Source organism: Leopardus geoffroyi, chromosome C3, assembly GCF_018350155.1.
Source record: "Leopardus geoffroyi isolate Oge1 chromosome C3, O.geoffroyi_Oge1_pat1.0, whole genome shotgun sequence".
Classification (NCBI taxonomy): domain Eukaryota; kingdom Metazoa; phylum Chordata; class Mammalia; order Carnivora; family Felidae; genus Leopardus; species Leopardus geoffroyi.
Window position 1 is genome coordinate 91,177,477 of NC_059338.1, and position 16,248 is coordinate 91,193,724.

Below are 16,248 nucleotides of genomic sequence, written 5' to 3' on the forward strand. Positions count from 1 at the left end.
GAATTGTGACTGATACAGAAATCCAAATCCTAATTGTTTGGGGGTGGGAACATGGTTCAAGAAAGGTTTGGCATATCTGACCACAAAATACTCCCATTCTATATATTTAATGGTTCCCATGGGGCTCCTAATTAAGTATCCAGGTGTTTAAAGCCCCTAGTCCTACACTTATACTCTGCATTGTAGCCAAACTGGGCTGCTAGCAGCCCTATGACCAGACAGACATATTTACGTACCCAAAGGCCCTAGCCAATCGTCCCTGTTAGACATGACGAACTTATTTGTATGGAGGTATGTGTGTTCTTTGGATAACCCTCCACCTCATCAGCCTCATTTTGAAAAATATGACTCCATGTGTGTTACTGGTGAGATTTGTTTTTTCAAAGAAAGACTCTCTCTATATATTGAGCCTCTCTTAATTACTATTTTTGTTAGAAACTAATTCTCAAGGCCCTCTTCACAAAGCATACTTTCTAACTTTTACATCATAGGGTCTGTGTCAGTCATGATATCTACATATGGATTTCATTTTTGTCTCCTTTTCCTTATTTAACATATCAAATGCCACAGCAATTTCCTACGATGCCCAATTTATGCCAAGTGAAGATTTTTCATACTTGAAGACAGGACTTAAAAGTGCCAGCATTTAAAAGCTTAAGTTCTTATCAAGGCAAATGATTATAGTCATTTGTGTAATTCTTGTTGACAGTTTTCTTTGACTTTGGTCTCCATGTCATAAAAATTAATGTCTATAATTTGCTTTATGTTCCCACAGAGAGGGACAGCAAAAGAAAGAGGGAAAATATCCGCTTTGTTAGAGAGTGTGGCCAGAATTGATCATGTCAGTGAAAATCCAGAATAAAATTAATGCAGCTAAGAGGCAAAAAAAAGGATGGAATAAAAAAAGCATTAAACAAATATACCAGGGGAGAAATATAAACTCTACAGAAGACAGGCTTGCTAATAAAAAGATAGAGGACTAAATTATTATGACTCTGAACTTAGCTGAATGATTGTAGTCATTTTTCAATTCCTGTTTACCAAGTCAAATTAGAAAAATAAACTTGCACAATAAGAATAACGGAGACACTGGAGAATAAGTACTGGCAAAATGCAGGTGGGGAGTATGTAGAGTAACTGTGCACATAAACATTTGGTCTGGATGATATGCATTCCAGCATAATAAGAAAATTAGCAAACCTCTATTGAATTGCTTCTACTTGTCTTTAAACAAAGCACTCAAGACGCACCATAAGATTAGAGGAAAACAGACATGGTATCATTCCACAGAGCAGGTAAGAATGGCTGAGCCAGCTATTGTAATTCAGAAACTCTACTTTAGCCTATAATGAACAAATATAATAAGATGAAAAATCTTTAAACAGTTAGAACACAATGGGACCGTAAGCAAAAGATGGGCTTACAAAGAAAATAGCACGTTAGACTGAAGTCATAGATTTTTGCCAACAAATTAGAAAATCAATGACCAAAGGAAATGAAGTAGATGTTTCATAATTGGCCTTTGGTGAAGCTTGTGACAAAATCTCACAAAATTCTATTTGTTAAATTGGTTTGAATTGGCTTAGAGATGAATATAGTCATCTGGACTGAAAATTGGTTGCCTCGTTGAAGGAATATGCCTAGAAGACTCTGACAAGGATGAGTATTTATATTTTTCAATGCTCCTAGATTTTCCTTCTTCCTTTCAAGGCCTTGAGGAAAATGAGGGTAAAGTTACAGATTCAGGCACTACCCATATGCAGACATTAAATTTTATATTTTTAGCCAGCTAAATGGTAGTGTGTCCATTTGAAGAACACAGATGTAGAAGGAAATGAAGGAATGGAGTAAAATGAAATATTTCTGATAAAGACATGAAGTATAAAATTTTGGCTGTTTCTGATTATGTCTGTGCAAACAAACTGAGGTAGGGTTTTGTTTGGGTGGGTTTTTTGTTTTTTTTTTTTTTTTACTTTACTTTGGTTGAGCTATCATCTGTACATGTTCTGGATTAAAAATAGCGGGGCACCTGGGTGGCTCAGTTGGTTAAGCGTCCGACTTCAGCTCAGGTCATGATCTCATGGTCCGTGAGTTCAAGCCCCACGTCGGGCTCTGTGCTGACAGCTCAGAGCCTGGAGCTTGCTTTGGATTCTGTCTCCCTCTTTCTCTGCCCCTCCCCTGCTCGTGCTCTGTCTCTTTGTCTCAAAAATAAATAAAAACATTAAAAAAAAAATAGCTAGAGTATAACTAAGAACTTAACCCTTTAGTGATCCCCCTTCTTGATCCTTGGACCTTGAATGATCTCACCAGCTACTCTTCCTACCCCCACCCAAAAATCATCCTTGTCAATGGAAAGAGAAGCTTCTTAAAGACATACTTTGTGTGACAACTAATGTTAAGAGCCCTGCTCACTCAAGCCAGGTAACAAGGAGAGCCTAGAGCTTGCTGATCCCCTTTGATCTGACAGGTGGAAATGAGTAAGGGACAAATTTTGTCAGGCAGTATCTTAGGGTGTGAATGGGGGCCTTTTGCTCACTGGGACAAAAGCAATGAACAAATAGCATGATTTTGTAAGATGCCTAAAAACTAGGTCACCTAATCTCATACAGAAGGTAGGAGAAACCATGGAAATGGATAAGCAAAGTGGCAGAGAGGAAGGCATGAACTGGATATTAAAGGATAAGCAGGAGATCATCTGAGATTTAGGAAAGAAAAGCAGGGGAAAGAATGTTCCAGGCAGAGGGAACCTTACACACAAAGGTACAGAAGCAGGTACATCCTGAAATTGACAGCAGCTGCAGGTAATTTGTTGTTAGATTGACTCTACACCCTGCCACCAAGCCACTACCACTTAAAAGTTTTAGTAATGTTCTATTGTGCACAGAATAGTGGGGTAGTAGAGAATCCCTATTATGGTCTATAAGATCTACATGAGGGGCGCCTGGGTGGCTCAGTCGGTTAAGCATCCAACTTCAGCTCAGGTCATGATCTCACAGTTGGTGAGTTCGAGCCCCGCATCAGGCTCTGTGATGACAGTTCAGAGCCTGGAGCATGCTTTGGATTCTGTGTTTCACTCTGTCTCTGCCCTTTCCCTGTCCTCTCTCTCTTTCAAAATTAAATAAACATTAAAAAAAAAAAAAAGACCTACATGATCTGGCCCATATCTAATCTTGCTGCTTCATCTTGCTGCATCCTATTGGGAGACAATGCTCCATGAGTCAGTCATGTTTCTGCACTTCTTTCAAGGAGAAGTATTAACTGTCCTTTTGTTCCAGAGTATCTTTTCAAGGATGATTGTATAGGTAACCGCCCTGGAATTTAGAGATAGTTTCTCCCTCTGGAGCAGAAGGCAGGTTTGCTCACTGTCTAATATAATAAAGACAATATTTCCCTCCAGACCAAAGCTCAGAAGGGCTTACTTCCTATTTTAAAAGATTCAGGTTCCCAAGCTCAGGATTCCTCAATGGTAACACAAATTCACTGTGTGTTCAACTCCACCTTGGTCTCTCCATGTTGCTATGCTGAGACCATGGCAGTGGCAGTGGCGGTGGTGGTGGAGGACGCACAGTGGAAGTGGATGATGCAAATGTGAAGCTCCTGCTACTTGCTGGGTCATGAGTAATGGAGTCTTATCTCTGATCCCAGAGTCTTGTATCTTCTGTCAATATCCATAGATGTGACATGCTACTTTGTGTATGTGTAGAGTACAATCTCGAACCCATCACAGCTCTTGACACACTCTCATTTTCTGAACTCCAATCACACTCAACATTATTAGACATCAGAAAAATGCAAATTAAGATAATAGAGAGCTACCACTACATACGTATTAGAAAGGCAAAAATACAAGATAGTGACATCATTAAATGCAGGAAAGAATGAGGAGAAACCAGATCACTCATACTTTACTGATGGGAGCATGAAATGCTACAGCCACTCTAGAAACAGTACAGCAGTTTCTTAAAAAAACTAAATATGCAATTATCATACAATCCAACCACTGCACTCTTGGACACTTATCTTAGAGAAAAGAAAACTATGTTCACATGAAAACCAGTACATAAATGTTTACTGCAGTTTTATTCATAACAGACAAAAACTGGAAACAGGATACCCATATTCAATATGTGAATGGTTCAACAAATTGTGGTACAACCATACCGTGGAATACTACTTGGTAATAAAAAGGAACAAACTTGTTACATGCAACAATTTGGAGAAGCCTCAGGAAAGTTATGAGTAAAAAAAAAAAAAAGCCAATCTAAAAAAGTTACACAATGCATGATTCCATTTATATAACACTTTGAAATGGCAAAATTTTAGAAATGGAGAATAGATAAATGGCTTCCACAAGTTAGAGACAAAGGGGGGAACATGGAGAGAGGTGGATGCTGTTAGAAAACAGTGGCATAAGGGATCTTTACAGTGATGACACTGCCCAGTATCTTGACTGCGATAGGAGCTATTTCAACCTATATATGCAATAAAATTATATAGAACTACATACACACACACACACACATATTCACACACAAATGAACACAGGCAAAACTGGGGAACTATGAATAAAGTCAGTGGATTGTATTAATGTCAATATCTTGATTATGATACGGTGCTATGGTTTTGTATAATGTCATCATTGGGGGAAACTGAGTAAAGAGTACATGGGCTCTCTCTGTGTTATTTTTTATAAGTGATGTAAATCTAAAATTTTCTCTATAAAAATTTCAATTAAAAACTTCTGGGACATGCCAAAGATTTTTTTTTGATAAGAAAAAAAAATCTATCAAAGTGTGTTTAAAGGCAGAAACAGAAAAAAGATGAATCATTTCCTATTTATACCACATCAAGCCCAACCAGTTTAAGTCACTGTTACATTACATAATTCCACATTTATTTCTGTGTATTTTGATGGATTCATTTTGCCTTATTATACTACAAGCTTCTTTATGTCAGGGCTATATCTGCTTTGCTCATTATTTTAGCCCTAGGGCCTGACAGTTATTAGGTAATTAAACATTGCTCAATAAATTAATGAAGGAAATTTTAAGAGGCAATGTTAATGAATCAGAATTTCACAACCATGAACATAATATTTTAAGTAGTAACAATGTCAAAGAAAGTGCCAGGACAACAGTGGACCAAGTGTACCCAAGTGTCATACTGAGCAGGGTTCACATTCTGCCTCTGCCACTTGTCTGATGGGTAACCAGGCTCTCTAAGTTTTGACTGCCTCATCTCTGAGGCATCTCTTTCAGTGGCATCCATCCTAGAGGCTGTTATGAGAACTGAGATTGCATAGGTGAAGCACAGTTCTTGGAACACAGATGTTCAATAAATGCTGCTGTTTCTTCTACTAAAATTATTGATTCCACTTTTCAAAACTCATGTCACCAAACCAGTTGTTCCAACTGAAGAAGGGAGACACTGGTCAGAAGGCTTTAGACCAATAAAGAGATTTTTTTTCCCAACAAGTGTTTCTGTAGTAAAAGTGTTCTTTAAGTATATTATTCCAATGAGAAATAAAAACAATGAACTAATTAAATAAAAACATTAAAAAGTTTCATATTCACCCAGATTCTGGGCCATAAAATATATCTTAACATATTCTTAAAAAAATAGAGATCATTTAAATATGTTCTCATCCCACAATAGATATGAGAAATCAATAACAGAAAGATAGTTAAAAAATCCCCCAAATATCTGAAGATTAAACAACACACTTACAAATAACATGGATCAAAAAAGAAGGTATAAGACAAATGAAAAAGTATTTTGAACGCGATGAAAACGAAGACACAACTTAATAAAAAACTGTGGGATTGTGTGAAAACACTGCCCTAAAAAAACACTTACAGCATCAAATGCATATATTAAAATTGAAGAAAGATAAAAAATTCATAACCTAAACTTCTGCCTTAGAAGCCAGAGAAAGAAGAATTTATGCCAAAAGCAAGCAGAAGAAAAAAAAATAATAAAAAGGAAGAATCAATCATAAAAACAGGAAAACAATAGAGAAAAATCAATAAAATCAAAAGCTGGTTCTTTGGAAAGTACAATAAAATTGATAAGCTTCTAGCAAGGTTAACCAGAAAAAAAAGAGAGAAGTCATAAATTTAACAGTATCAGAAATGAAAAAAGGGTCATCACTACTGATATTGGGGATATTAAAAAGATAATAAAGGAATATTATGACCAACTTCGTGTCCATTAATTTGAATACTTAGGTGAAATGGACCGATTCCTTGAAAGACACAAAATACTAAAACTGACAAAGGAGAAATAGATAATCTGAATAGGCCTGTATTATTAAATAAAAACTTTCTAAAAATAAAAAGCACTAAATCCAGACAATCTCACTGGTGAATTCTACCAAAAATTTAATGAAGTCATGACACAATTCTCTACGATCCCTTTCAGAAAATAAAAGTAGATGGAACACTTTTCAACTTATTCTATGAAATCAGCATTACCCTAATACCAAAACCAGATAAAGTCATTACAAAAAAGAAAAGCTACAAACCAGTATCTCTTATGAATATAGATAAAAAATTCTTCACAAAACATTAGCAAATAAAATATAATGATGTATAAAAATAATTACAACATGAACAAATGGGATTTATTCCAAATATGCAAGGCTGGTTCAAATATATATTAAAAATCAATATAATCCACACAACAGACAAAAGTAAAAAAATATGTGTATGATCATATCAGTATATATAGACACAGATTTTTGTAAAATCCAACACAATCATGATAAAAACCCTCAGCATACTAGGAATAGAGGGGAACTTTCTCATCCTAATGAAGATAATATACAAAAAATGTTATAGGTAGTGTAGGAGCCAATGGCAGGTCACCCCAAGATGAGCCACTTTGGCCTGAAGACTATTTCAAGTTAAAAAAGTAATCAAAACCCAACAGATTCAGGAAAAGCTCTTCACTGCCCCCTCAACTGCCTAAAAAGAATTTAGATAGAGGACCTGCTCCAGGAAGAGAGCTATCACCATAGATAACTACATTATGATATGAACTAGGTATGGTGGACAGGGAGGATCCTAGCAAGCCCTGTTTAATCATCCTTCTCCTTGCCCCAATTGTTTCTGAGTGGCCCAGCAAACATTTGTTTACCAAACATTTACTTTTTTTCATTCTTTTTGAGGATTTTCCCTTGGAAATCCCTGACCCATATCCCTTTTTCCTTAGTTCAGGATGGCAAATATATATCATTTTGCCTGTCTTTGAAATTTCTATGTCTGTGTGGTTTCTTGTATGCACACTATTAAATCAGATTTTCTCCTGTCAATCTGTTTCATCAATTTGATTTTTGGTCTGGCTAGAAGGATCTAGAAGGGAACAGGTCATTCTTGCTCCTTGACGGTAACATCATACTCAATGGTAATATACTGAACTTTTTCCACCTAAGATGAGGAACAAGGCAGTGATAGCCTATCTTTACTGATCCTTTTTAACATCATCCTGAAAATCCTAGCTAGTGCAATAAGACAAGAAAAGGAGACAAACAGTAGAATAGAAATTGATTTAAAAGACAGAAATAAAACTTATTCTCAAGTGACATGATTGCCTATGCAGAAAACCCTAAAGTATCAGCAAAAGGACTCTTGGAACTGATGAGCAAGTTTAGCAAGGTCATGGGATACAAGGTTAATATATATGTAAGTCAATTACTTTCCTATGTATCAGTAGTGACCAACTGGAATTTGAATTTTAAAAAACAATACCATTTACAATATCACAAAAAATGCAATACTTAGGCATAATTTAATACCTATATGAGAAAAATTATAAAATTCTGATAAAACAAATCAGAGGAAGATCTTGGAAAATGGAGACAAAATCCAGGTTCACGGATTGGAAAACTCAGTATTATTAAGATGGCAATGCTTCCCAAATTGATTTATAGATTCAGTGTAATTCCAGTCAAAATCCCAGCAAGCTTTTGGTAGATATTAACGAACTGATTCTAAAGTTTATATAAAAATGCAAAAGGCCTAGAATAGCCAACACAGTACTGAAGAAGAACAAAGTTGAAGGACTCACACTGCTGATGTCAAGACTTATAACAAAGCTACAGTAATCAAGACAGTTGTGATCCTGAATAAAGAACAGATTCATGGATCAATGGAATAAAATAGCTTAGAAGTAGACTCATACATGGGGCGCCTGGGTGGCGCAGTCGGTTAAGCGTCCGACTTCAGCCAGGTCATGATCTCGCGGTCCGTGAGTTCGAGCCCCGCGTCGGGCTCTGGGCTGATGGCTCAGAGCCTGGAGCCTGTTTCCGATTCTGTGTCTCCCTCTCTCTCTGCCCCTCCCCCGTTCATGCTCTGTCTCTCTCTGTCCCAAAAATAAATAAACGTTGAAAAAAAATTAAAAAAAAAAAAAAAAAAAAAAAAGAAGTAGACTCATACAAATATAGCAATTGATCTTTGAAAAAGGAGCAAAGCCAATGTAATGGAGAAAAGACCATCATTACAAAAAGGGTGTTAGAATAATTAAAAGTCCATACGGAAAAAAAAAAATCTCTGCACTCTTATAGCTTTCACAACAAGGAACTCAAAATGGATTACATACAAATGTAAAACTACAAAAACTTCTATACAAGAGCAGGGGAGAGGCAGAGAGAGAGAGAGGGAGAGAGAGAATCCCAAGCAGGCTCCTCCACACTTTCAGTGTGGAGCTGACCTGGGGCTTGATCCCGCCTACCTTGAGATCACAACCTGAGCCAAAATCAGGAGTCAGACACTTAACCCCCTGAGCTACCCAGGCACCCCAATAAAAAAAAAATTCTCAGAGACACATTTTCACTTTTAGCCACACAGTCAGGAGTTTCTCATTCACTTCAATTGCCTTTAACATTAAATATTAATTATTACAACACCATAATTACTAGTGTAGCTTTGAGCATCAACAGAATGCTTAGTGTATGTAAGTGCTGTGCTAAGCATTTCATAAAAGTCCTTCAGTTGAATCCTTACAGCAACTCCATTAGGTGGATATTCGTATGTTTCCCATGCTAGGGGTGGTAACTATGAAGCTCAGAGGATTTAAGCAAATTGCTGTGATCACATTGCTGGTAAGGGGTTCTAATTTCCAGAGCAATTTAACTCCAAAAATTCATATTCACACCTACTTTGCTACATTTGCAAATTTCACTGACAGCAGTTCTCAACCTCCAGGAATTAAAACAAAATAAAACAAATAAAAAAGCATAAGAGTAAACAAATGAATAAATGCCAGGCCAGCAGAGCAGCCAGCCGATTGAGTAAAGTGGCTTTGAATTCCTTATGCATTTCCCACAACAGCTTTTCACCATTGTACAGATTGCTAGTCCCCAATTGTGATCTCATTACAAACAATATTGGTTGCTGAGATGTAGACCATGCTCCCTATCACTTACTCATATTCAATTAATCTCATGAAAACTGGGAGGGGAAAAAAATGCTATGCCTTAGGGGCCAGAAAAATCTTAAAGGTTGTCACTGTCAACAAACTCTATTCTCGGAAAACCAGGCCACACAAGGTCCATTCTAAATGCCTTTCCTCTTGGAGGAAGAGAGAGTCTTAGGACAAAGAAGGGAAGAAGTACCCCGAAGAAATAGGTTAATCCTTCATTTTGTTTAAAAAGACTTGCATTTACCTGTCTGTTTAAGAACCCTCCCGTGCATTTGTCAAGCAGGGGCTGTGACTGATGGAAAAGCAATCTCACACTGAGATTTGTAAAATCTCACACTGCTCTTCTGGCATTTTTAAAAAGGCAGAAAGCTCACAGCAGGCTAAACTGGATAGTTCCTTGCAGGTTAAAGTTGGAAACCTCTGAGGAAAGTATTTCAAGCTCTGTCTGATGTAAAAACCAGCACCAGAGCTTACTTTTAATATGGAAAATCATAAATCGCTGGAATAAATGCCTGTTTGGGATAAGGCTGGCCGCGTGAATGGAACATGGAAAACGCATACATAATTTTGAGTAGAAAAAGCGAACACATTTTCTAACTTTGAAAGTGCTGCAGAATGTTAAGCCAGGGTTCAAACTCTATGACTTCCCCTACCCATCAGCTTTCATTAATTGTACTTTCAAAGACTCACATGAAAGAAAGGCATAACCTCTGTGATCAGGTTCAGATTTCAATACAGATTCATTAGCTCCACTTTATGGATTATGTTAGTTGAGGTTTCTCTATCCCCGTTTGTGTTTTGTCCTCTGATTTTCCCAGGATTGAGAGAAGTACGTTAAAATCTTCTTTTAGTAGGGTATCTATTTCTGATCCCTAGTAGTTTCTGCCTTTTGAAAGTTGTTGCTGTGTTATTGGAGGCACAGATAATAATAATGATGACTTTTGCATCTTGTGATTTTCAGTCTTTAGTGTTATGAAGTATCCTCCTTTATCTATTTTAGTATTGGGGGCTTAATTCTATCTTGCCTATATCAGAACCCTTGTTTTTTTTATTGCAATTGCCTATTTTTTTTTAAATTTTTTTTTTTCAACGTTTATTTTTGGGACAGAGAGAGACAGAGCATGAACGGGGGAGGGGCAGAGAGAGAGGGAGACACAGAATCGGAAACAGGCTCCAGGCTCTGAGCCATCAGTCCAGAGCCTGACGCGGGGCTCGAACTCACGGACAGTGAGATCGTGACCTGGCTGAAGTCGGACGCTTAACCGACTGCGCCACCCAGGCGCCCCACAATTGCCTATTTTTTTATTTTTAAACTTCAAAATCATTCCATTTTAGGCATGTCCCTTTTAAACAGTGGAGAGCAAGATTTTGCTTTGGTGGACAGTCAGAAAACCATTTTTTTTCCTTTTGTAATAAGCGAGGAAAGCCTGTTATGTTTATTAATACGATCTATACGTCTGGTCTCTGTTGTGTCATATTGTTTTATGATTTTTTTTTTGGTTGTTGAATACAGAAACTTGTTCACTGTGTGATCCTTTTCTTGCCCCCTCCAATTTTTAAGATGCATACTAAAGTACTGGGTAGTAAAATGATACAATGTCTGAGATTTTCTTTAGAACACTTCAGCCATCTAATGTGGTGGTGGGCAAGGAGAAGTAAGTACAGATAACACTGATGGCTAGTGAAGCTGGATATTGGGGTTCATGGTAGTTTCCACTTTTATATGTGTTTGGAAATTTTTGTTTTTAAATACAGTTTGCTTTTAAAACAGTTATAAAAAATAATTTCATCTTTTTCATGTTACACAAAGTTTGCATGGTTTTTATTTACTTTTATAATAAGCCAAGTTCTATCTTCATGAACATAGACCTGAAAAAATGAAAACTTAAGAGCTTCATAAAGAGAAGTGTTAGTCTCTAAATCAAATAAAGACCTCCTCTATTGCCTCAAGCGCTGCAATAAATTATACATACTGTAAATGAGCACAGCTTCTTTTAAAGTTACAAGAAACAATTTTGTCTTTGTGAGAGTTTTATAACTACATCCAATAGCCTATAAAAAGCCTCTCTTGATGTGGTTCCCATGGTGACAGGACATAATATATGTGTCCATTAAATTTGGAAATGTAATGAAGTGTAATAAAAATCTACTTCAGAAAAATACACTTCTCAGCATATTTTTATTAATTAAAATATTGCATTGAGCATTTTTCATGTCTGCGTGCCTGACAGCAAATAAAAGCTTTGCCACATATTAACTGTGACTCTTGAGTTCCATCCAATATTAATTGGTACAAAATAGGAAAGGCATTTTTGCAGAGAAAATATTTTGACTGGTGGCCCAGAGTGATTAATGGGTAAACAGTTATGCCTCTTGAACTGTGCATATACCATTTCAAATGCCACCAGCAATACGGATTCTGACATTTGTATCCACAGGGACAGGAACAGACTAGAAAGTGAGTATCGTTAATCCTTGAGGAATAAGAGAAGTTCCTCATTGCGGACTCCCTACCAGAGCCCTGCGGAGAGTATGTGACCATTTTGCTTGTGCGGGAGGCAGGGTATCAGAAAAGCAGTTTGAGAAAATCCTGCACAAATTCAACAAACAGGAACACAAGCAAGGGCCACCAAAGCCATCTCAGTACACAACTAGAGACACAGAAGTTACAAAAAAAGAAAAAAAAAGTGGGGGAAGAGAGAAGAGCTGAAGAGTAATAAGCAAATCACTCTCATCTTCAACTCTCGATAGTTAGAATTTTAAGCAGAATAAGAGGAAAGGAAGGAGTCTTACTCTCAGGACGATTACTCAGTCATCTTCAAATAAGAAGAACATTCTCAACTACCACCCATTTGAAACCCTCTGTGTGTCCTCGCAAATTAACAATATCTGAATGACTTTGACTACTTGAAAGCACATGCAAAACATAACTGGGGAAAGTGTACATAGCTCCCACTCACCCCTAAAATCAAGAAGAGTATGAATTGCCTCTCATATATGACATTAATCTGAGAGACATTTGCCTTTTGAGCTCTTCTGTCGTATTGTGATGTAATATCTACAAGAATTGTTCACTGACCTGGTTGCTGTTCCATGAAGAACCCGATCAATCAAACCACACTGAGCAAACCACCCAACTAAAGAACTAATAAGTGGGACTCATATGCCATAAACTTTCTCTCAAAAATATTTTGTAAAAACGCTCTTAAAGGAGGGGTGCTTGGGCTGTTCAGTTGGTTAAGAATCGACTCTTGATTTTGGCTCAGGTCATGATCTCACGGTTCGTGAGTTCGAACCCCACATCTGGCTCTGCACTGGCAGTGTGGAGCCTGCTTGGGATTCTCTCTCTCCCTCTTTCTCTCTCTGCCCCTCCCCTGCTCATGCTCTCTCTTGCTCGCTCTCAAAATACATAAATAAACTTAAAAAAATACACTCTTATAGGATTCCCATTGCATACCTACACCTCAAGACCGCAGATACATTTTCTGGAATTATGGAAAATACCTGGAAAAAAAACCCACTGCTCCCACGTAAATAGAACCATACTCAAAAATGAGAGGAAACATTTGGGCACCATATTTATACTAGACTTGTCACTGAGGGCAGAGTATTGGTATTATATCACTATTAGATGGTACAGATTTGTCTAGCCATGGCAGTGAAAAGGCAGTTGATGGCAATACACAAATGTTTGTTCTTCCAAAGCAAATTTCTTTTCTTCCTCGTTCAGAAGGTTTTTTGGAAGTTGGAAACTCTGGGTGTTATACATATATCAAGGCAAAATGGAAAGAAAAAGAAGTGAAGAAAGGCCTTCCAAATCTGGAGGCTCCTGGGGCCATGGAGCACAGCCAATTCCCAAAGCTACTCCTTACTTGATGAGGCACCTTCCTTTCTCTAATCATGGGAGGGATTCTCTACCCAAATACATCAGAGTACTCTGTGAATTAGAACTCTGGTCAGGCTTCCCTAATTCCCAACACATATACTCCAGCTCCTGATTCCCAACACATATACTCCAGCTCCTGTCTGTTCCAGAGTTTCTCTGAAGTGTTCCCCTAGCCCCTGATGCTTCATTTCACATTGAAGAACTACTCAGATTATCTTTAATGGTCTCCTTCTCTGTGCCTGTGCACCCATCAGACTGTGAGCCCCTTGATGGTGGGAAATGAATTTTACTCTTTCCAGCATTCCACACTTGAGTACTCAACACAAAAATGTTGGCTTATATAGATGGAAAAAGTCTTGAGGATGAATTTTTAAAATACTGTTTACATATGCACACTGATTCTGTCAAATTCATAATGGCACACTTCCTCCTTTGCACCTCAAGATCACATTATCTGGATAATAGATACAGGAGGATGTTTACATTGTTCTCGGTACTGGTTTAACTCTTTGAAATATTTTAAATATTACTAAATTGTCAACTCTGAATATGGAAAAAGAGAAAATATACATACTGAGTCTCTACCTCTGCCTACTTGTACCCATTTATTTATTTTTTTTCACAGTATATTTTTTGAGCACCTATAAAGAATTGGATTTGTCCTAGGCATTGGGCAAGGGGAGTAGTGAACAAATAGAAATGCCCTTTGCACCCATAGAGTTTATCTTCTACTGTACTTGGGGAAAAAAACAATAAAATAATAAAACAGAGACACCAAGCAAACTCAGGCTGTAATAAGCACTTACAGAGAACAATAAAACAGATGATGTAACAGTGTGGATGGAAGGAAGGAGGCGCTATTTTCAGAGATGGGCAGAAAAGGCCTCTTTGAGGTACTCCGGCCAGGATAAATGCAGAAGAGTGAGGGAAGGAAGTGGGGTAACCTATGAGGTCAGAGAGTGAGCTGGCGCAAGATTATGGAAGGTCTTAAAAAAATGTTGCAAGGAGTTGAGATTTTATTGCAGTGCCAAGAGAAGCCATCAGAATGTTTTAAGTAGGGAGGGGACAAGAGTTTATTTTAGGGAAGACCACTATGACTGCTGGGTAGACAATGGAATGTGCTCTGCCAAGAGGTGAAGTAGAGGATCCCTTATGAAAACTGGGCTACATTTACTCGACTTCATTCTAATGGTTCCCAACCAGGGACACTTTTGCCGCTAAAAGGACATCTGGCAATGTCTGCAAATATTTTTGTTTGTCACAACTAGGAAAGAGATGGGTGCTAGTGGGCAGAAGCCCCGGATGCTGCTAAACATACTATGATGCACAGGACAGCCCTACTCAACAGACAACTATTCATCTAATGGTGCCAAGGTTGAGAAATCCTAATTTGTCCTATGCAGATCTGCTCTTTGACCTCTGGGTTGCATGACAGAAGCAACAGAAAAAACAAGCTATACAAATTCTAAGGTGTGTGTGTTCATAGGAAGCAAAGACGCAAACTATGGAGGGGAAAAAAAAGGCCCAATAAGAAGAAACTGTAAAACTAGACTCAGAGTCACTCCAAACATGGAGCCATCCACTGGCCCCGCCTTGTGTGCCAAAAGCAAAGACACGTAGCTCTTAACACCAGCTGACCCCCCCTTTAATTTCTTATTGCATCATCGACATGGTGAACTTCGAAGATGGAGAATACATCCAGTTATTTTTTTTAGTTTCTTTTAATTAAACTAAATGCCATTCCATTTAGACTACATTAACACTGAGAAAGTCTTGATGAATGGCATTTCTTGTCCTTGGATGTATTTTCCCTTCAATAAGTTGATAATTTGCCTTCAGAATTTGATAATTTTATATTAGTGATTGGGATTAAAACTGTTCTCTATGACAATACCTGGTCCTTTTCCATTCATATGTCTAAAAACAGAGATAGCATTCCACAGTGGACAGCAATGCCATATGCTGATCTAGGTTAAGCTGGATTTTTTTTTCCATGAAGAGACTGATGCAACAGGATTCTCCCAACAAATCATTACGCTGAGTCTCAGAGAAGGTTTCACACTCTAAGGGAGCCCCTGGGACGCTGTTATTACTCTTTGAAGGACATTTGACTTTCACCGAACATCTGCCTTGTTTAATGTACCTCCGCTAAATGTGAGCACCTGAACTGAATATGTTAACCAAGGAAAGCAACTAGCAAGAAACCATTCTGAAAACCCTGGGACTTTGCAGTAGGCTACAAAACAACTTAGATCCTCAAAAGAAAATCCTTAAAAATAGGTTTCAGGAGTTTCTTTTAAAGTCTGTATTTTCTGAATGGTAATAATGAGTGAATATCAACAGAAATGAATGGAAAAACAAAGATTATATATTTACATTCAAATGTGAACATTAGACCTACTGGAATAAACAGATTCTAATATGAGGCAATCCATAGGCAGACAAATATATTTAACAATTAAATACAAGTTAATACCAGTGAGGGTGGCAGGATGGTTACTCTGACACACTACTGGGGCAGGGTTACAAATTATTACCAATAATTATTAGTATTATAAAAATATTTGTATATTATTATCTGCATAATTTGCTTTTGTAGAAGCATCTCGCAATAATTTTTTGAACAGTTTATGCCGTATAATCTGATGGCTACCCTCCTAACTTCCCTTCTATCCTAAGTGAGTGATCAGAGACGAACACAAAGATTAATCAATGAGGGTACTTGTTGCAGAATTATTAATAATACTGTGAAACGGTAACAACAACAACAAGCAATTCAAATGAATTATGGTTAACCTCAATTAGGAAATATTAGTAAGTCATTAAAAATGAATTTTTTAGACAAACATTTAGGATACTAGTGTATCCCTAGACCTTCAAATAGTGCCTGGTACATGGTATTATGCCCTCTAGATAGTTGCCAAATGAAAGAATATAACTTT

At 37.4% G+C, this 16,248-nt stretch overlaps 1 long non-coding RNA gene across 5 annotated transcripts in view; it reads right to left on the bottom strand.

The window, feature by feature from the left end:
- LOC123585549 overlaps nt 1-16,248 on the bottom strand; it is a 253,585-nt gene that overhangs the window by 186,625 nt on the left and 50,712 nt on the right. The gene's annotated exons all lie outside the window — the stretch shown is intronic.